The sequence below is a fragment of the Orcinus orca genome, chromosome 1, assembly GCF_937001465.1.
Source record: "Orcinus orca chromosome 1, mOrcOrc1.1, whole genome shotgun sequence".
NCBI classification, from domain to species: domain Eukaryota; kingdom Metazoa; phylum Chordata; class Mammalia; order Artiodactyla; family Delphinidae; genus Orcinus; species Orcinus orca.
The window spans coordinates 124,650,987-124,671,712 of record NC_064559.1 but is presented as its reverse complement, the minus strand read 5'-3'; the positions used below and the strand labels follow the sequence as shown (position 1 = coordinate 124,671,712).

The window sequence follows — 20,726 nt, the reverse complement described above, 5'->3', positions numbered from 1 at the left end:
CACACCAGTCAGAATGGCCATCATCAAAAAATCTGGAAACAATAAATGCTGGAGAGGGTGTGGAGAAAAGGGAACACTCTTGCACTGCTGGTGGGAATGTGAATTGGTTCAGCCACTATAGAGAACAGTATGGAGGTTCCTTAAAAAACTACAAATAGAACTACCATATGACCCAGCAATCCCACTACTGGGCATATACCCTGGGAAAACCATAATTCAAAAAGAGTCATGTACCAAAATGTTCATTGCAGCTCTATTTACAATAGCCCAGAGATGGAAACAACCTAAGTGTCTGTCATCAGATGAATGGATAAAGAAGATGTGGCACATATATACAATGGAATATTAATCAGCCATAAAAAGAAACGAAATTGAGCTATTTGTAATGAGGTGGATAGACCTAGAGTCTGTCATACAGAGTGAAGTAAGTCAGAAAGAGAAAGACAAATACCGTATGCTAACACATATATATGGAATTTAAGAAAAAAAATGTCATGAAGAACCTAGGAGTAAGACAGGAATAAAGACACAGACCTACTAGAGAATGTACTTGAGGATATGGGGAGCGGAAAGGGTAAGCTTTGACAAAGCGAGAGAGAGGCATGGACATATATACACTACCAAACGTAAGGTAGCGAGCTAGTGGGAAGCGGCCACATAGCACAGGGAGATCAGCTCGGCGCTTTTTGACCACCTGGAGGGGTGGGAGGGAGGGAGACGCAAGAGGGAAGAGATATGGGAACATATGTATATGTATAACTGATTCACTTTGTTATAAAGCAGAAACTAACACACCATTGTAAAGCAATTATACTCCAATAAAAAAAAAGTCTCAGTATTTTGATGACCCTTATCAGTTTAATCTTTTCCCTTTAGTTAACAAAGTAACTCAATCATTTCATATTTTGTTCACAGCCAATTGTGGAAGAGAATCTCTCCTATTCAACTCAGAGACTTTCAGGGAACATGTGTCTGGAGAATATTTTAGAAACATGAGACATGATTGTACTTAAAATATGACAGTTTACTGTTAAGAAGAGAGATCCATAACCTTGGTCTTTTTTTTCCTGGATGAAGTCAGGAAAATGCCAGTCTTAACCTGGCATTTTAAGTCTTATCAAACAAGTTGTAGATGGTGAATTAAGTTACCATAAGTTTCTGTTTGGTGCTGGGAAAAAAGAAAAAGATCCTGGATGTTTGGAGGGGGGTTGTTTGTTTGTTTGTTTTCACCTCAAAATGATCAAAAATTGCTCTGGCGTGTCATTTCTAGTCAGTTAGTGTTTTTGAATAATAAATGTGAAGAAACTTGAGGTCCACCATGACTTTCACATTTATGACTCAGAGATTTATATGTAAAAGAAAACAGTTGTAAATATGACTTATGCAGATAATTATCTCCTCCTCATTTCTCCTTAATTGTAGGGATCTATTGTCAGGGAGGGGGAAGTTTCCCTTCTACCCCTCTTGAGTTCTTGTGGCTGACCTAATAATCACATTGACACAAGACAGATTAACAGGAGAAAAAGAAAAATTTTAATTCATGAGCGTGGAGGCCTCATAAAAATGGGAACTAAGAAGTGGCCAGAGCAGACAGTTTTTATACTTTTTAGACAAAACAAAAAACAAATTTGTGAGGAATTGATAGCACAAAAAAACTTAGGTTTTGGGTGCCCAATGAGTGAAGCATCTAAATAGAGTTTGGGATTGGGGTAGTGAATTAAAGAAGTAACAATATTTTTTATACAAGCTTCTTGGCCCCAAAATTTATATCTAGCTTATTAAGGGTGTTCTTCTATCTCCAGATACAAGGAGTGCACCTTTCACATGAGAGATTTATTAAGTAACTTTAATTCAAAAAGTCAATATGCCACTGAAGCACATTTTGGGACAGCCTACCCTGGGCCACAACAGTTCCCTCCTCTGAAACATACCTGGAAGACTCACATATTAAAGCTGAGCTGCTGACTGCAGAGAGAGAGAAAGTGTTAGTAAAGTCCTCCATTTCACTGAATAATTTTCTTAGTTCTGAGGTCAGTTCAGTTAAACAGTTATATCTCATTTCAGGAGGCAGTGATGCAGATGGGCTCCCAAAGCTAGTCCTATGGTACAAACAATCAGGCCTTTAATAAGAGGCATTTATATGGAAACAAAAGAAAAAACAATGGTTAATGATTGGAGCAGATTATAAGCCAGTTTCTGAGCCCAGAGGGCAGTCAGTCAAAAAGATTTCTAGATGTCAGTGTCATGCATCTTTTGCAGTTTGAAATGTCTCTGATGATGTCATTGGGTGTTCAGGTGAGCTTTCTGAGAGACTCATACAGAAACAGGCACAAGGATTGTTTAAATGTGAGCTGTTTGTGGTAATTTCTCTGAAGTTTATATCAAACCATCTAGCTTCAGTTTGCAGGATTTCAGAAAAAAGGCAGTTTTAGTTCTCGATGATTCCAAATCAAAAGGATGTGAGAAGACTGGAAATGTTAGAGTTATAGCCAGATTTTGGAGGAAACTAGAAAAATTCAGGATCCAGTCCAGTTTTCAGGAAATAACAAAACCTCAAGGAATATTAATAGCACTAGAATCTAATATCCACAAGTGTGTATTATAGTTTCTATTGAAACATAATTTTTCTCTCTAAAATCACCCTCATTTCTATCAAAGATAGCCAAATTAAAACTGATTTGTTTGCAAAATAAGTTTAGATTTGATAAACTTGGTCTGATTTTGTATATAAGTACAGCAAGAATAGCGGTTGGCCATATAGGTTCTTTTGTTATTTTTAATTTTTTTAAATTTTTAAAAATTTTTGGCTGCATTCCGTCTTTGTTGCCTCGCATGGGCTTTCTCTAGCTGCGGTGAGCAGGGGCTACTCTTCATTGCGGTGCCCAGGCTTCTCATTGTGGTGGCTTCTCTTGTTGCAGAGCACGGGCCCTAGGCGCAAAGGCTTCAGTAGTTACAGCACGTGGGCTCCGTAGTTGTGGCTCGCGGGCTCAGTAGTTGAGGCTTGCGGCTCTAGAGCGCAGGCTCAGTAGTTGTGGCACATGGGCTTAGTTGCTCCGTGGCATGTGGGATCCTCCTGGACCAGGGATCGAACCCGTGTCCCCTGCATTGGCAGGCAGGTTCTTAACCACTGCGCCATCAGCAAAGTCCCCATATAGGCTCTTTTAAATCTGCTGTGCTTGAACTTTTCGTAATGAATTTCCAGATTGAACTTTAAATGCTTCTCAAGGCCTGGAAACCACACCAAAGACTTATCATCAGACTCACCTATAATACCTATGGATTTGGGTGAATTTCTCTCTTCTTGAGGTCCCCAAAATATCCTGAGGTTCCTGCACCTGCCAGGAAGTGACCTTCCTTACTCACCTGATAAGGCTGCCGGGAATCCTGTAAGTAAGGTACCAGGCTGATTTTCCAAGGGGCTTTATTGGCTCCATAAAGTCAACCTTTGTTCCTTCAAACTGTCTAGTCATATCTGAGTCTACATGTCTGAGTTTCATATATGACATTCTAGTCAAAGCCTTGGTAATATAACTAAATGTTTCCAATTGTGTCCTTTTATAAGGAGAACAGATTCTTATTGAACTTACGCAATAACTATATTGCCAAGAAAATAATACTTACTGAGAGTTTCTGAATTCTGAAGTGATCAGGTATGGAGAAAAAGATAAATGTTTCAATTCTGCTTACAAAGGTATAATTTACTAAGTTGCTGTAAGTCTTTAAAAAAGTCCTTGTATCTAGAAAACAAAAGATTTAAAAAACAGTAATATTTGAGGCAAAAAGTCATAAAAATTATAATCATATTCATCAGTTCATTCAATCCTATGTAATTAATCCTTGTTCTGCTTGAGTCCAGTTTTTCCATTAGATCTGTCAACCTTGCCTGATGACTGAGGGTGATAGGGACAGTGATAATTCCAAGAAGTTTGCAAGGCATTTTTTAAGGCTCTTATGAATTGCCTAGTGAAGTCAATGTCTTGATCACTGAAGGCTGTTGAAGGTATACCCAAGTAGGAAACATCTTTCCATTTTCTTGCTATTATGAGGGCATCGGACTTGCAGCAAGGGGAGGCTTTAACCCATCTGGAAAACATACACATCATAATAAGTATGTTTTGATAACCCATACTAAGTATCCGTTGAATGAAGGCCAGTGCAGGTGTTCACAGGGTCCAGAGGGAAGAGGTCTGAGACCTCTGGGGACAAAAATAGTTGGTTTTTTCTCCAGGGTTATGGACCTGACAGGTCAGGCATTGTTGGTAGACTGTTTCTGCAATTTTATAGAAGTCTTCCCACCAATGTCTACTTACAACTTGAGTCATCTTAAATGCACTATGGTGGGTGAAGGAATGCAAAACAAAAACAAAAACAAAAAAAAACAAAAAATGAGGTTTGTCTGGAAGCTGGAAGAACAAAGCAGCCATCTTGGGTTTCCTATGGCCCTGACCGTTGTTTAATTTACAGCTCTTGTTTATCCATCTTAATTTCTCTGATTCAGGAGCAGACTGTTGCCATGTTATAAGGCCATCAGGATGGCAAAAGTCAGGCAATAAGGGATCAATTTTTTTTGCAGAAGTAGAATAGACTTCATCTACATGTGCCATAATCTTTACAGATTCTGTTGTTGTTGCCTTTGCGTGAAAGTCAAAGCATTTCCCTGATACTTAAGTTCAGTCCTTTTAGTGTGAGCCTCAATTTTGATAACAACATTTTATGCCAAGACATATAAGACTTTCAGGAATTTCACATAGTTTCTGGAACATGTATATTACATACCTATACAGACTCAACATAAAGAAGGCTTAACATTACTTCTTGACAATGCTTCCTACGTAATTTAACATATCAAATGCACTAATTAATTTAATATATTTTTATAAGGAGAAAGAACAAATCTTTGAGATATTTCAGGGGCCCTCTGAAATACCTTATATCTCAAAGTTAGTTCTAAGTCAAAAGGACTCATTTAGATTTGATTTGGGGGAATTTTGTCAAAAATATCAAAAAGGTTTTAAAACACTTAGTCAAATAGGCCACTGTGAAACAATGCTTAGTCATATATTTAACCAAAATAATAAAGACTTCATAGGCAAATATAGAAGGTTACATAGTCCAGAGCAAAACTTATCTCTTTTAATATTGAGAGGATTTGGTTTACTTAAGTAATCAAAGAACTGATAAAGACAACATAGAACATAAGTGATTATTTTGACAAGACATAAGATTTTTTTTTCTTCCCCTAGGCAGATTACTTAAAGAACAAGTTTTCATAATCTCTTATTGTCAAGAACAGAACAATAGGAAAAAAAAAAAGAGAAAAAAAAAAACCCAACTTTGTTCTTTTAACAGAGAAAAAACAAAATTCCATTTTACACCAGTTTACTTTTGACATTAAAACTTATTTACTTAATTAAATTCATTCCAATCTTACTCAGTCCTGACAACACATAAAATTCCTTTCTAGGGGTTTCCCTGGTGGCGCAGTGGTTGAGAATCTGCCTGCCAATGCAGGGGACACGGGTTCGAGCCCCAGTCCGGGAAGATCCCACATGCCGCGGAGCGGCTGGGCCCATGAGCCATGGCCGCTGAGCCTGTGCGTCCGGAGCCTGTGCTCCGCAATGGGAGAGGCCACAACAATGAGAGGCCCGCGTATCGCAAAAAAAACAAAACAAAACAAACAAACAAACAAACAAAAAATTCCTTTCTAAAGATTCCTTTACAAATATTTACAACTTTTTATGCCCATTTTAGTTTGTCCCTTGTTTTCCTTCCCATTTAGAATTAACCAGCTTTAGGATAAAATCACTTTCTATTTCTTTAACAAAAACATCTCCATACCTTATACATTTTCTTACTCAAAAACACATCCTATTTCTATTATTACACTGTTGGTTTTAACCACATATATTAGTTAGAATTCTTAATCCTTTGAAATCTTAATTTTTTAGTGAAAATAAAGAAGTAAACAATTGTGAACTGTATTAAAATTTTGTGTCTTGGCAAACTTATAAATACATTTTATAATTTCTAGAAACATACATTACTTCATAGTACAAGCTTTCAATAAAGCACAAAACATATTTACTAATAGACCCAAACATACTTAGTCTCTCTAATAAGAGGTCAAAAGTAGGTAAACTTAGACTTGTTTGGCAATTAATGTTCTAGTATCTTATCTTATTTGGAAATGATCTAGACATTCAATGAATTTCAATCATTTAACTTAGCAAAACTCAAAGGGTGTAAATTACCAAAGAGATTTAGGAAATTACATAGACATATCATAAAACAATTATTGTTAAAAAGTTCACCTAAAAAGTCTTATCTCATTTACATCTACTTAGTTCATTTGTTCTTTTTTTTTTTTAATCATTTATTTTTGGCTGTGTTGGGTCTTCGTTGCTGCGTACGGCTTTCTCTAGTTGTGGCAAGCAGGGGCTATTCTTCATTGGGGCATGCAAGCTTCTCATTGCGGTGGCTTCTCTTGTGGCGGAGCATGGGCTCTATGTGCATGGGCTTCAGTAGTTGTGGCGCGTGGGCTTCAGTAGTTGTGTCACGTGGGCTCAGTAGTTGTGGCTCACGGGCTTAGTCGCTCCGTGGCATGTGGGATCTTCCTGGACCAGGGCTCGAACCCATGTCCCCTGCATTGGCAGGCAGATTCTTAACCACTGTGCCACCAGGGAAGCCCAATTCATTTGTTCTTAATAATCATACATAGATTACTCATGAAAATTTCATGAGACATTAAAGCAGTTAGTCATTATCAAGTGTTTTATTTTTCTGACAAAATTTGCAACAGAGACAAACATTTGCCCTTTGACTAGCAAACCTAGGTAGAACAAAAGTTATTTATATGCATTATATTTAATGCTAATTCTGAAGACATGCCTATATTAATTAAATAAACAAGCTTAAAATTAGCTTTTATTTACTAAAGAATATCCTAGATCACATAAACTTGAAAAACATTTGAGTTAGTTTTTATTATATTTTAAAGATTTTTTTATATGAGTGCTTCTTTGTTTAAGTCAATTAAATAGAACTCATAAATTAATTTTGGCAATACCATGCAGAGGTAGAAGGATACCATATTTATAACATACACATATAGACATATAGAAAGACACAACAAGAGATCTCATAGTTTCCATTTTAAAACTTTAGGTACAATACAAAACTCACTAGTTTATAAATAACAGTTGGAATAGCTAGGATTATTCCTTCAGATGGCTAAAGTCTTTTATTATTTGTGGAGAAGACTATTAAGATCTGTATTTGTTGTTGACAAGCAATTTTAAGGAGGCTATTTGGGCAAGAGAGTACTTTTAACAGCTTGTGTTGAAAAAGGCCTCTTTCCCTTTTCTTTCCTTTAGTTTCAGATCTACCAATTGAGCTAATCTGGGCTCAGTCTCAGAGGATGTGGGCTGTGTCTACATTTCAAAGACATGATAAGATTTATAACTTTAAGGGACAGAGAAAGAAAATGTAAGTTTTCTCTTAGGAGTTTTGTAGTATATTTGTCTGTTGTCATAAGTCTTAAGGTAATTTTTTTTTCTCAACAGGACAATTCTGCTCCAGTATCTTGATCTTTTATAATATCTACAAGATATTGAGAAATTTGAGAGAAACAGGCAAGGCCTTGGGACTGGTAAAGTTAGATGGGCCTTGACTTGTTTCTAGTGTTGTACTGCTGGTTGTGTAGACATTTGCAAGACAGACAGTTGTTTCTATTAACCCTTGAATATTGGACTCCAGCTGATTTATTTCCCGATTATTTGTAGGAGGGCCTGGGAATTGCTGAGGAGACAGGGCAATTTTTAAGAAGGGGAATTTATGTTGGACTTTTGTTTTCAGTCTGATTTTTGTTCTTTCTTCTTAATAAGGGCCACTTATTATACTTATCTTTTTCTCCTTTCAGTTTGATCCTCCCGTAAGTACCAGTGTGACGGTTGTTTATGAGAGCTCTCTCTCAAAAAAAAACCAAAATTCCTTTAAAATATAGTCAATTAGCCAAAGATGCAAGAGGCATATTCTCACAAGAGAATATGTAGCCCTCACAAGATCCAGAAAGTTCACTCTCGGAGATAGTCTAAGAAAGTAAAAGCCTTTCATTACTATAGGCAGTAAGAATGGTACAGTGGAAACAGTGCCTCTCGTGTCCCACAAAAATGTGGGGTTCCTCACAGCCATAGACCCACTAATTTATGTCATCAGGCAGTTGCTACTGGAATGGGACTTTTCCAGCATTAACAAGAAACAAAGGTTGAGTTGATAAAGGCCCTTTACGGGACTTCCCTGGTGGCGCAGTGGTTAAGAATCAGCCTGTCAATGCAGGGGACACTGGTTCCAGCCCTGGTCCGGGAAGATCCCACATGCCGCGGAGCAACTAAGCCCATGTGCCACAACTACTGAAGCCCGTGTGCCTAGAGCCTGTGCTCCGCAACAAGAGAAGCCACTGCAATGAGAAGCCCATGCACCAAAATGAAGAGTAGCCCCGCTCGCCGCAACCATGTGCAGCAACGAAGACCTAATGCAGCCAAAAAAGAAAAAAAAAGGGCCCCTTATGAACTTGGACCCCTTATAACAAAATCCCCTGAAAGCTGGGATGGCCAAACAAAGAGCATGCTCATTGTGACTTCGTGTCTCAGAACCCTAGTCTATTCAATGGGACATCAGATGCACCCTAGTAAGTGCACCTTCTGCATGGTGGAAACCAGAGAGAATATTCTCACTGGACACAAAGCCAACTCTCCAGACATAGAACAAGGAAGAAGGAAAAACCTCATCTGTTTTTTATATATAGGAACCACAGCAAAGTCTATCTAAATACACACCAGTCTGATGAGAACTGTTAACTCACCAGTCTGTACGATCAGCTTGCAAGCAGACTTATAGGACCCATGCCTGCGGTCTGCCCTGTTTCTTCCTCATTATGACAAACAACACAATAGACAGAGACAAAGAAAAAGTGACCCTCTCTGGGAAGAAAAGAATCCCCAAGAGTCGCTAAGTCCAAGGGACTAGCTCCACAAATATTTTCTCCCACTAATCTAAATTGAGAGAGAGAGAAAAGGGGCTTTCACCGCTTTCCCTTCCACCAGACCTTGCAGGCAGAGATCTGGGAGGCTGACGTGGTAAGAAATCTTACCTTCTGTTGGCCTTTGTCAAATGTCCAGGATTTCTCAGTTGCAGCAGCTTTAAGGCAGGAAACAAGGTCCAGCCAGCTCCTGCCTGACTCGCCAACTGTTAGAGAGGGGGGAATTGCCCCCTCTACTCATCTTGAGTTCTTGTGGCTGAACTGATAATAACATTGACACAAGACAGGTTAGCAACAGAAAAGGAGCAAATTTTAATTCATGAGCATGGAGGTCTCATAAAATGGGAACTAAGAAGTGGCCAAAGTAGGCAGCTTTTATACTTTTTAGACAAAGAAACAATACATTTTGTGAGGAATTGATAGGACAAAAAAACTTAGGTTTTAGGTACCCACCCAGTGAGTGAAGAATCCAAACAGAGTTTGGGATCGGGGTAGTGAATTAAAGAAGTAACAATCTTTGTTTATACAGGCTTCTTGGCCTCAAATTCTGGAGACAAGGGAGTCCTACCTCCAGATGTAGGGCGTGCACCTGCTTTCAGGGAGACAGAAAGCAGGGCCGGAGTATCCCTCTTGCATTGGCTATCTCTTAAGTAACTTTAATTCAAAATAATCAATATGCCACCAAGGCACATTTTGGGGTATACTACCCTGGTCCCCAACTTTATGATTCAGGTCATTATGATTCTAAATTCAGAGCCTGGAAAAAGAGAAGCTTTAGAGGTTAAGTTGATCTGCACAATAAAGAGTTGGAAAAAACTGGGAAAGAAACGAGAACTGTTGGAAAGTTAGATGAAAAGAATGACATAGCTGAGTTCAATCCCCACCCCACCTCCCTCCACCTACCACCTGAGTAAATGAATATTTCTATGTTTTCTCAACTCTGAGTCTTGCTGGGAGGGAAGATCCTTCAGATCAAGTGTAGAGTAATATTTTTATGAAGTAAAATGAAATTCACAGTTAGTGTTCAAACATCTGTTTAAGTTTTAGCAAAAGATGCTACCCAAAACGCTGACAATTCAATTTGTTATTCTTTTTTTTTTTGCGGTACGCGGGCCTCTCACTGTTGTGGCCTCTTCCATCGTGGAGCACAGGCTCCGGACGCACAGGCTCAGTGGCCACGACTCACGGGCCCAGCCACTCCACAGCATGTGGGATCTTCCCAGACTGGGGCACAAACCCGTGTCCCCTGCATCGGCAGGCGGACTCTCAACCACTGCGCCACCAGGGAAGCCCTGTTATTCTTTAAAAAAAATTTTTTTATTGCTGTATAGTTGATTTACAATGTGTGCCAATCTCTGCTGTACAGCAAAGTGACTCAGTTATACACATATAGACATTCTTTTTTTTTTTATTCTTTTCCGTTATGGTTTATCACAGAATATTGAATATAGTTCCCTGTGCTATACAGAAGGACCTTGTTGTTTATCCATCCTATATATGATAGTTAACATCTGCTAATCCCACATTCCCAGTCCTCCTTCCCTCTTCCACCCTCCTCCCCCTTGGCAACCACAAGTCTGTTCTCTATGACAATTCAATTTGATTCCCTGCAAATACCTCTCACACTCTCTGGTGGAGATGTTAACATTACCAAAGAGCAATAAACTAAAGAGAGAGGAGACTTAGGGGAATGTTTATGATTTAAAAATATTCAGAAAGTAGAAAATTTGGCACCAACAAATTGAGAGCTGAGAGTTCAAATGAAGGAAAGATGGTCATCATCTACACAGTTCGCCAGAAGCTGGAAGAAACAATAAATCCTGAAAAATAGTAACTAGGACACAGTTCAAGATAACAGGCAGGACATTCGGACCTTGGCTTCCCTTCGCTTCACAGACCAGTTTTAATCAGAATGCTCTGCAGGCCAGTGCAGGGAAATGAACTGTGTGTTACAGGTCTGCAAATAGAGAAAAACAGACATCGAGAGTAAGCCTTTGGAAAATTTATGGCAGTCTGACATTGCCTGATCAGTGTGATTTCTATTTCATTTTTAGTAGCTGCCTTTTATTGTGTTTTACCAAGGTACAATCCAAAATGATTCAAGGGGAAAAGAATTGGTCTTTTCACTAGGATAATTCAGAAGTTCTGCCCTAGTCACCACTGCAAAGAGATTCAAATGTGTCAAGGCTTATCTGATGTAATAGTAGAAGAGGCCCAACAGTGATGTCCTCCATGGTCTCGGGAGCTTCATAGGAACAAACTCAGTAAGAACGCCTTTGCCATAGAGGAGAACAGAATTTTGAGAACAGTTCGGTGCTTGTCAATCAACTCTATTTCCATTTTTCTCCATGGATACGTAGGTCTGAGTTCTGGAGAGAGAAAAGACTGCAAGAAATGCAGAAAGATTTTCCCTAAAGATTTTCAAGCAGGACACAAGCAGCACTAGCTAGAGACTTCCTCTAACTGCAGATAAAATAAGAGGGATAACACACCATTGTAAAGCAATTATACTCCAATAAAGATGTTAAAAATAAGAAGAAGAAGAGGGAAAGAGACATTGCATCCCTCATAGCAGACCCTCAGTTTGCTTCGTTTGCTTCTGGTAACTGCCCAGTTTGAATAGGAGGCAGCAAGGTGGGAGCTCCTAGACTCTATTTCTATCTGCTGAAAGAAGGTGGCAGTACTGGAAGTGGGTGTGATGTTTGGAAGAGCAGGGCAGCCACCATTGGGAGGCTCATGTGCAATTGAGAGCATGAGAGGTGATGCGAAGGAGATCACACAGCAGAGCCACTGCAGCAGCCAGCAAAGTGAACTTGTTTATGAGAAGTGAATCCCAGTAAAACCCAGGGTGTGTGAGATTTGTAGGTGTATGCAGACCTCACAAAACCCATAGAAACTTGAGCTATTAATGTTAATATATGGAGTGGGTAGGAAGAGCACCCCTATAAAGAAGGCTGAGAAGGATCAAAGGACTACTCAGAGAAATAAGGGAAAGAGACAAGAGAGTGGCCTTAAGGAAACCAGAAGAGTATCACGGTAAAACACACAAAGAGATCAAGTATCTACTAAGTTTAGCAAAACTGAGGTCACTGGTGACCTTACTGAGAACAATGTTAATAGTGTGTTTGGTTGAAAGCCCTCCTATAATGGATCAGTGGTAAGTAAGAGGTAAGGAAGTAGAAACATCAAGTTTCACATCAAGACGAGTGTTCTTTCAAATCAGTAGCTAGCAAAGGGAAGAGAAGATCAGTGGAGGATAAGGTCAAATGAGGGTTTTTTTGTTTATTGTTGTTGTTGTTGCTTTTAATAGGAGAGATTTAACCCTGTTTATATGTTGAAGGGGATGAACCACAGAGGAAGAGTAGCAATCAGAGCATTCAGTGGAGTCAGCTGTCTGTGGATGAGGGTGCAGAAGCGGGCAGGATCATAGCATAGATAGAGGTATTAACCACTGAGAAAGGAGAGAGGTGCAGATCAGTGAAGATACAAAATGGTTTGTACGGGGTTCCATTAGAGTTCTACTGCTGTGTAAAAAAATTACCACAAATGTAATAGCCTAAAACAACACCCATTTATTAACTCACAATTCTGTAGGTCAGAAGTCCAACACGATGTGGCTGGGTTCTCTGAGCTGAGTCTCACAGAGTGAAATCAGGGTGTTGGTCAGGTTGTAGTTCTCCTCTGGGGTTTGAGGAACTTTTCCAAGCCCATTCACATTGTTGGCAGAACTCAGTTCCTTGCAGTTGAAAAACTGAAGCCCCCAGTGTCTGGCTGGGTATCTGCTGGGGGCCACTCTCAGCTCCTAGAGGCCTCCTGCAATTCCTTGCCACATAGTACCTGTAGGCAGTTCACAGTATGGATGCTTGCTTTCCCGTAGGCCAGCCAAAGCACATCTCTCTGATCTCCTGTGACTAGCCAGGGAAAACTCTCTGCTTTTAAAGGCCCACCTGACTAGGTTTGGCCCTCCAGGGATAATCTCCCTGTCTTAAAGTCAACTGTTTAGAGACCCTAAATACATATACAAAATCCCTTTTGCTATTAACAAAGACAAAAACTGGATAGGTAAGGGTATTAACTTTATTCAAGCTATTGCAATAGGGAGAGTACCCCAGATCCAAAGATCAGAGTATCTCAGAGATGGTTTTGCCTTAAAATTTCATAGAGAAGGGTAAACAAGTTGTAGATAGAGTGATCTACAGTTGGAGTTGTTTGCAAACAGAGAAGGTATCAGTCAGCTTAACAGGATATGTTTATTTCCTTGTGGATAGCTAGTGTATTAGTCAGGGCTCTCCAAAACAACAACAACAAAAAACAGAACCAAAGTGTATATAGATAGATATAAGAGGAGATTTACTATAGAGATGGACTCACACAGTTATGGAGGCTGAGAAGTCCCACAACCTGCCATCTCCAATCTAGAGAACCAGGAAATCTGGTGGTATAATTCAGATTGTGTCCAAAGACCTGAGAATCAAGGGGTTGGTGGTGTAAGTGCCAATTCCAAAAGCCCGAGAACCAAGAACTCTCACGTCTGAGGACAGGAGAAGATGGAGGTCTCATCTCAAGCAGAGAGAGGGGACTCACCCATCCTCCACCTTTTTGTTCTATTTGGCTTTTAAAGGATTGGATGACTTCCACCCAGCCCACCCACATTGGGAAGGGCCCTCTGCTTTACCCAGTTCAACAATTTAAATGCTAGCCTTTTCTGGAAACACCCTCACAGACACACACAGAAATAATGTTTTCCCAGCTATCCAAGTATCCCAATTAAGTTGACATATAAAATTAGCCATCACAGCTAGTTTCAGGGTGCAGAAAGTTCTAATCTCATCTAATCACGAGACAAAGAACAAGAAGTAGGAGGGTCTGTTGGGCCTTCTCAGCAGGTTCATACAAAAAAGGAAAGGTATATGTTTGGCCATGTCACAGGTAGATAGTGGAGTTATCCTTACGTCTTATACGAGTCATGGGGAAGAGTCAACAGAAGAGTGTGAACTCTAGAATGCAAGCTCATACCTCTCCAATTCTTTGATCAAAGAATAAAGCTTTCCTTTGCTTATGAACTGAAAAAAACAAACAAACAAAAAGTGAACAGTGAGTCTTATCTAAGTCATATGGGGAAGGATGGTTCTTTGGTTCTTTGCAGGAAGCCCTTTCCTGGAACACAAAATGTTGATGGGGGGTGGGGGATTTCTTAACTGCTGCTCTTCTCCAAGAACATAGGGCTTAGGTGAAGTTCAACACTGTCTCTTTTGTTGAAGATGAATGAATATCCTTTTTTGCTGAACAATTCAGAGGTGAGAATAAACCTCTTGAGGAGGGTCAAGCAGGGTCCAAGAAATAATTTCTTAAAATCTCTTTTTGGTACTGTTTCTTCAAAATCAGTTGAACCATTTATGGAGAAGTGATAGAAATGTTCAGTTGTTTTAGAGTCCTGGACATCAGATATCTTAAAAAAGGAATGTCTGAAATGAAGATAAGAAGTATTAATATGAAAGTTTGTACTAAAGTAAATAACCTTAAGAGCTGCACCTGAGAGTAACCAGTCCAATGGATTCTAAGAAGTTGGTGGAACACCACTCACTGAGTTCCTTGAAGTTAAGATGTTGATGCTCTTGGTGATGTGGTCCACAGCCTTGGTTACCTTTCATGTAAGGGCATATGTGACCCAGTATCTTGCCAAGCTTCCTTACTGGCCCAGACAATGGCTTGTCCAGGGAAAAATCCAACCCATGCATGGTCTGCTATGGTGATGAGTCCTTGAGTCCTTCAAGTTTTATATGAAGTGACTGGGCTTTAGCTCATAGGGTTTCTTCTGATCCTGGGATTAAAGGCCAGTGCAGCACACAAAAGGAATCTGGATGGTCAGATTTTAGTTCCTGAACACGGGAAGCACAGAGTTTGGAAAGCTTAGTTTAGAGGGTTGTAGCCAGATATTGAAGGAATCTGGAAGAATGGAACATTTGGTAAGTTTTAATGATTTGTGTTAGGTAAGAGGATCCAGTCCAAATCATAGGTAGGTTCCTAAACTGGTTTTTCCACAAGGGTGGGGCGGGGGTGGGCCGGGGTTGGGGGGTGGGGAGGAAGTCACTTAAATCTCTACCAGAGAAGATGGAGTTTGCATATCCATCAATTACCTGTAATTTACTAAGTGAGCAAAGAGCACAAGGACAATAAACAAGGCTAGAGTCATAACTCTGACTATTGCTAACTTGGGATTAGAGTCAGAAGGGTGTGGTATTGTTTTCCACTGAAACACAAATTTTCTCTCTATAGTCACTTCCTTGTTAAAGATAACCTCAAAGAAAGATTATTTTTGATCATAAAATAAATCTGGTCTCATAAAATTTAGCCTGAATATTTACATAGCTGCAGCAAAAATGGTATTTATCATATAGTACTTTTAAAATGTGCTTTGCTGAAAGTTTAATAAGAAATGTCAAATTGGATTTTCAAAAGCCTCTTCAGCTAAGAACTCACCGTCAGATTTCACTTGTAGTGTTATAAACTTGGGTAAATTCCTCTCTTCTCAAATTCCCGAAATGTCCTAAGGTTCCTAGGCTTGCCAGAAAGGGACCTTTGTTACTTACCCTGTAAACCAGAGAACAGTCCAGTTTTTCTAAGCATGCTTTGTAAGAATTAGTGCCATAAAGTTAACTGTAGTCCCTTAAAAATGTCTGGTCATGGGCTTCCCTGGTGGCGCAGTGGTTGAGAGTCCGCCTATCGATGCAGGGGACACGGGATCGTGCCCAGGTCCGGGAAGATCCCACATGCCGCGGAGCGGCTGGGCCCGTGAGCTATGGCCGCTGAGCCTGCGCGTCCGGAGCCTGTACTCCGCAACGGGAGAGGCTGCAACAATGAGAGGCCCGCGTACTGCAAAAAAAAAAAAAAAGTCTGGTCATATCTGATTAAATTCAGCATTATTCTCAATTATTCATTCCAGGCAAGGCCTTAGTTGCATAACCAATGTTTTCAATTAAGTCCTGTTAACAAGGAAGACAGACTCCTATTGAAATTGTGTAAATACCTACATTGCCATGAAAATAAGAATACTCAATAAGAGTTTTCGAATTCTGGAGGAGTCAGGAAGAAAGAAAAAGATAAATGTTTCATTTTCTGTTTACAAAAGCAGAGTATACTAAATTATTATGAGTTATAGATAGCTTAAGAAGAAAGAGAAAGGGGTTCCTTTATCTAGAAAATATAACATTAACATCAACAATATTCTATTGGCTTTTAAAGGATTGGATGACTTCCAATCCACAATCATCCCTCATCAGTTTATTCAGCCCTGTGTAATTAATTTTTATTCTACTTGACCTTGGGTTAGCAGTCTCAGGAACCCATCTGTTTCTGGACTAGAGTTCTGGAAAGCCAAGAGTACCTGGGCACAGGACTCTGAGAAAGTCCATCTTTGTTGACACACTCTGGCCTGTGGCCAATTGCAGGTCCTTTCAGGAAAACGTCAGAGTAAAACAAAAAATTATCTGTAGATGACAAGTGACTTAAAATGGCTGTGGTTAATTTATTATTGATAACTTTCAAAAGTAAAAGATCTGATGAGAGTTGATTATCAGAATAATGAAACTGACAAAGAAGACTGTTTCTGTGACATGCAAAACAAAGTCAATCCAAAAGAAATTTTAGACAAAATATCTATAAACATAACAATCCTATTTTCAAAGACCAGTGTATATTACATTTATTTTATGAAAATGAATGAATATAATCTTTACAGAGAAAAAACTTTAGATTTAACATATAATAATCCTGAGACATAACATACTATGGATATTCTAAGTACGTAATTAGAATATACCAAGAATATATCAAATTTATCAGGTAAAGAGATTCAGTAGAATGGAGTAAGACCTTAATATTTGTGTATTCATAGAACTCCATAGGTAAGTGATATGAATTCCCAGTTTAAAACCATTGGACTAGAAGAAGCTACATTCGAATTAAAGAAAGTGGAAACTAACTTAACATTTTAAAAAATTACTGAAATTATGATTGTATTCATTATCCTTTTGTTGTCTCATATCAGGCAAAGTAGCACTTAACTCTAATAAATAGAAACATACTATAGACAGTGAGGATACTGACAAATCTCTAGGAACTTCTCAAACAACATATAATTTCTGAAATATTTATATTAATAATATGTTACCTATACAAAATTAGCGTAGGGAAGGTTAAGCTTTTCTTCTGACTTGACAACTCTTCCCATGCAGCTCATTAATAGTAACATATCAAATAAACCTAATTATTTCTAGAACCTCTCTTTTTATAAGATAAAAGAACAAATTCTTTGTGATTTTTCAAGGGCCTTCTGAGAAATCAGTTTTAGATGGAAAATATATCATTTGGAATTTGATATTTGGAATGCAGAATATCAAGAATTGTTAGGAGGTTTGAACACTTGCTTAAATAGAATCATGGGTTACTGTGAAACAATACTGGGCCACCTATTTAACCACAATGAAAATATTTGGTTAAATGCATTAAAAGTGTACATAAGGGATAACATGATTGTAAAGAACCTAGCTCTGTCAAAAGTAGGAAGACTTTGTACTCTTAAATAATCAAGGACATGATCAAATCAACATAAAGCACAGGAAGTCATTCTGATACGACACAAGATCCTTGTTATACAGGCAAATTACTCAGAAGGTAAAGAAAAATCTCTTACAACCTCTTACTAAATAAAGCAGGCAAGTAATCCAAGAACAGAGAGAAAGCTAAAGTCTTTAGTTTTTATCAGTATATGTGCTACTAAAACACTTTTTGACAATCTCATGAATAAATCCATTAAACTTTAGCCACTTTTGACCACCACAATTAAAATTTCCTTTCTGAGAACCTGCTTACAACTTTCTATATCCATCCCAATTTTTTCCTACACCTTCCTCCTTCTCATTCTAAAACAAAGAGTCGGTTTACTTTAGCAGAAAACTTCTTTTTGCGTAACAAAAACCCAACCTGCATACCTTGCATACAGAGTTCCTCTCTCTCACTATTGCTCTGAGTAGAGACTCATTTACATATATTGATTATAACTTTTAATCACAGTCACTTCTATTTCACAGGGAAAACTAAGAGGTTAGGTAATTGTGACTATCTGTAATACACTAGCATTTCTGGCAGATCAGCAGAGCTTATGAATATACATCTCACAACTTTTTATAGCCATACATATCCCAAAGCTGCAAAAAATGAACACATTCATTAACAGATCCAAATACATAGCCTCTGTGTATCAATAAAAATGAGAGGCAAAAGTGTACAAAAATTATATAAACTAAAAATTATGCTTTGCAATTAATGTTTCAGTATCCTATCTATCCTACTTAGAAATGATCTAGGTTTCTATGAATATCCATTAATTAACTCAACTTAGCTTTTGTCCAAGAGTTTAAGTCACCTAGAGATCTTGGAAGCTATTTCAAAGAGGACGTATTACAAAACACAATTACTATTGAAATAAAGTTTGCCAGAATAACAATTCAATTTGGTTAAACACAAATTTACATTTTTCATAATCTTAAATATATAGTTGATATATGCTAGCTTATTTGATCAGTAAATGAACAAGTTTATGAAAAACATACCCAATTAGAATAAATATGTATCAAGAAAATATACTTATGCTTATTGCTAATACTCAGAAAATATAGCTCTTTTTATTAAAGCAAGAATATTAAACTAGTGTCATTTGCCAAAGATTTACCTAAATAATGTGAACTCAAATTCCTAAGCCATTTGCATTAATATTATATATATATATATATAAAATGAAATTTTTAGAAGATCAATTTCCTTAATTTCTGGGAATTTTAGAATTAGATAAGGCTTACTTATCTCTAAATCACTCCAAGTAGCACTCTTTTAAGAGATTTTATAATCTGGTAGTACCATGAAGGAAAGAAAATATTACATACTCACAGGCACATAAACATATATACAGACCCAAACAGAGAGCTTATAGCTTCAATTTTTAAATTTCAGTCAATTTTGTATTTCAGCCAAGTAGGAAAAAAAGGGGGTTTTGTTCTCATCAGGTACAAATTTTAATTAATTAATTAATTTTATTTATTTATTTTCGGCTGCATTGGGTCTTCATTGCTGTGCGCGGGCTTTCTCTAGTTGCAGAGAGCAGGGGCTACTCTCTGTTGCGGTGCGCGGACTTATTGCGGTGGTTTCTCTTGTTGCGGAGCGCAGGCTCTAGAGCGCTGGCTCAGTAGTTGTGGCGCACGGGCTTAGTTGCTCCGCAGCATGTGGGATCTTCCTAGATCAGGGCTCGAACCCGTGTCCCCTGCATTGGCAGGTGGATTCTTAACCACTGTACCACCAGGGAAGCCCCTAGGTACAAATTTTTCATTGATTTGAGTTTCAAGTAGACAAAATAGAAAAAAAATCAGTAATAGACCAGATTCTCTGCTATGCTTCACCCACAGAGGCAAGATTTCTATAAACCATTTAAGACATTTACAGAGGTCATCAAAAGTTCAGCCCATAAAACCAAAAGAAGCTAGCACCAGAAATCAAGCCAGTACTCAAAAAGAATACAAATCAAGTCCTTACTGTGCTGCTGATGGACAGGAGTCTGGAACACAGGTCCACATGTGGGACTTGCTGTTGAATATCTGTGTAAGGTCGGATCTTAACAAACGGCACCCCGAAACAGAGGAAAGCTTCAAGTGAGCTTTATTAGGGAGCGCTCCCGGGCGAGGTTCACTGGTCCGAGAGAAAGGAGCCAGAGAAGTCACACCCGGGCGAGGGTTGGGCAAGATTTTATAGGGCAAGAAGGGAAAGGGGTGTGGTGAATCTGGGAGGGCGCAGGGTATTCCTTCTTTGGTGGTCTTTTCGGGTATCCTGGGGGACCGTTAGTCCCGCCCCTCGAAAGGCGGGAAGGCTGGGCTGGGTTCAAAGTCCCCAGGGCAGTTCCTGGAACTGGGTGGTCCGGAATGTCTCCAGGGCAGTTTCTGGAACTGGGTGGTCGGGAGAATTTCGGTCTGATGCAACCTGTGAATCTGATTGTGTTCCCCTGCCTCGGGCCAGTTGGCCTTACAATCTGGATCTCCAGTCAAGAGTAGAGCACAAAAGGCATGAGGAGTTCCCCTTGCTTGGATGGAGTAAAGAGGGATTGAGGGAGAGGTCCAGTCCCATATGATTCATGGCACCACACTATTGAAGACAAAAGCTGGACAAGTCAGGATCTTGATTTTATTCAGGCTATTAGAGAGAGTGGATTAGAGAATCTCAGCAAGTGGTTTTGCCTTGGAGTTTCATAGAGAAATGCTATGGTCTGAACTTTTGTGTCCCCCCAAAATTCATGTAGAAATCCGAATGCCCAATGGGATGGTTTTGAGATGGGGCCTTTGGGAGGTGCCTAGGTGTGAGGATGGAGCCCTCATGAATGAGATTAGCGCTCTTATAAAAGAGAATCCATGGAGCTCCCTGTCCCCTTCTGCCATGTGCAGATACAGCTAGAAGGTGCCGTCTATGAATCAAGTAGCAGGCTCTCACCAAACGCCTAATCTGCCAGCACCTTGATCTTAGACTTCCCAGCCTCCAGAACTGTGAGAAATAAATTTCTGTTGTTTATCAGCCACGCAGTCTGGCATTTTTGTCATAGCAACTTGAACAAAAACAGGAAGGATCAACAAGTTGCAGATAGAGTGATTTA

The 20,726-nt window shown here is 39.1% G+C and overlaps 1 long non-coding RNA gene across 2 annotated transcripts; it reads right to left on the bottom strand.

Moving 5' to 3' along the window:
- Positions 1 to 676: 676 nt before the first annotated feature.
- Positions 677 to 20,099, bottom strand: LOC117202464 (uncharacterized). 2 transcript variants are annotated; one of them, XR_004484820.2, is made up of 4 exons: positions 15,628 to 20,099; positions 9,149 to 14,983; positions 3,622 to 3,737; positions 677 to 3,228 (listed from the first exon to the last, which is right to left on the bottom strand). It is a non-coding gene; the product is annotated as an uncharacterized LOC117202464 (long non-coding RNA). The 2 variants fall into 2 exon arrangements; XR_007479315.1 differs by having other exon boundaries at positions 3,622 to 14,983; positions 15,518 to 20,099.
- Positions 20,100 to 20,726: the final 627 nt, after the last annotated feature.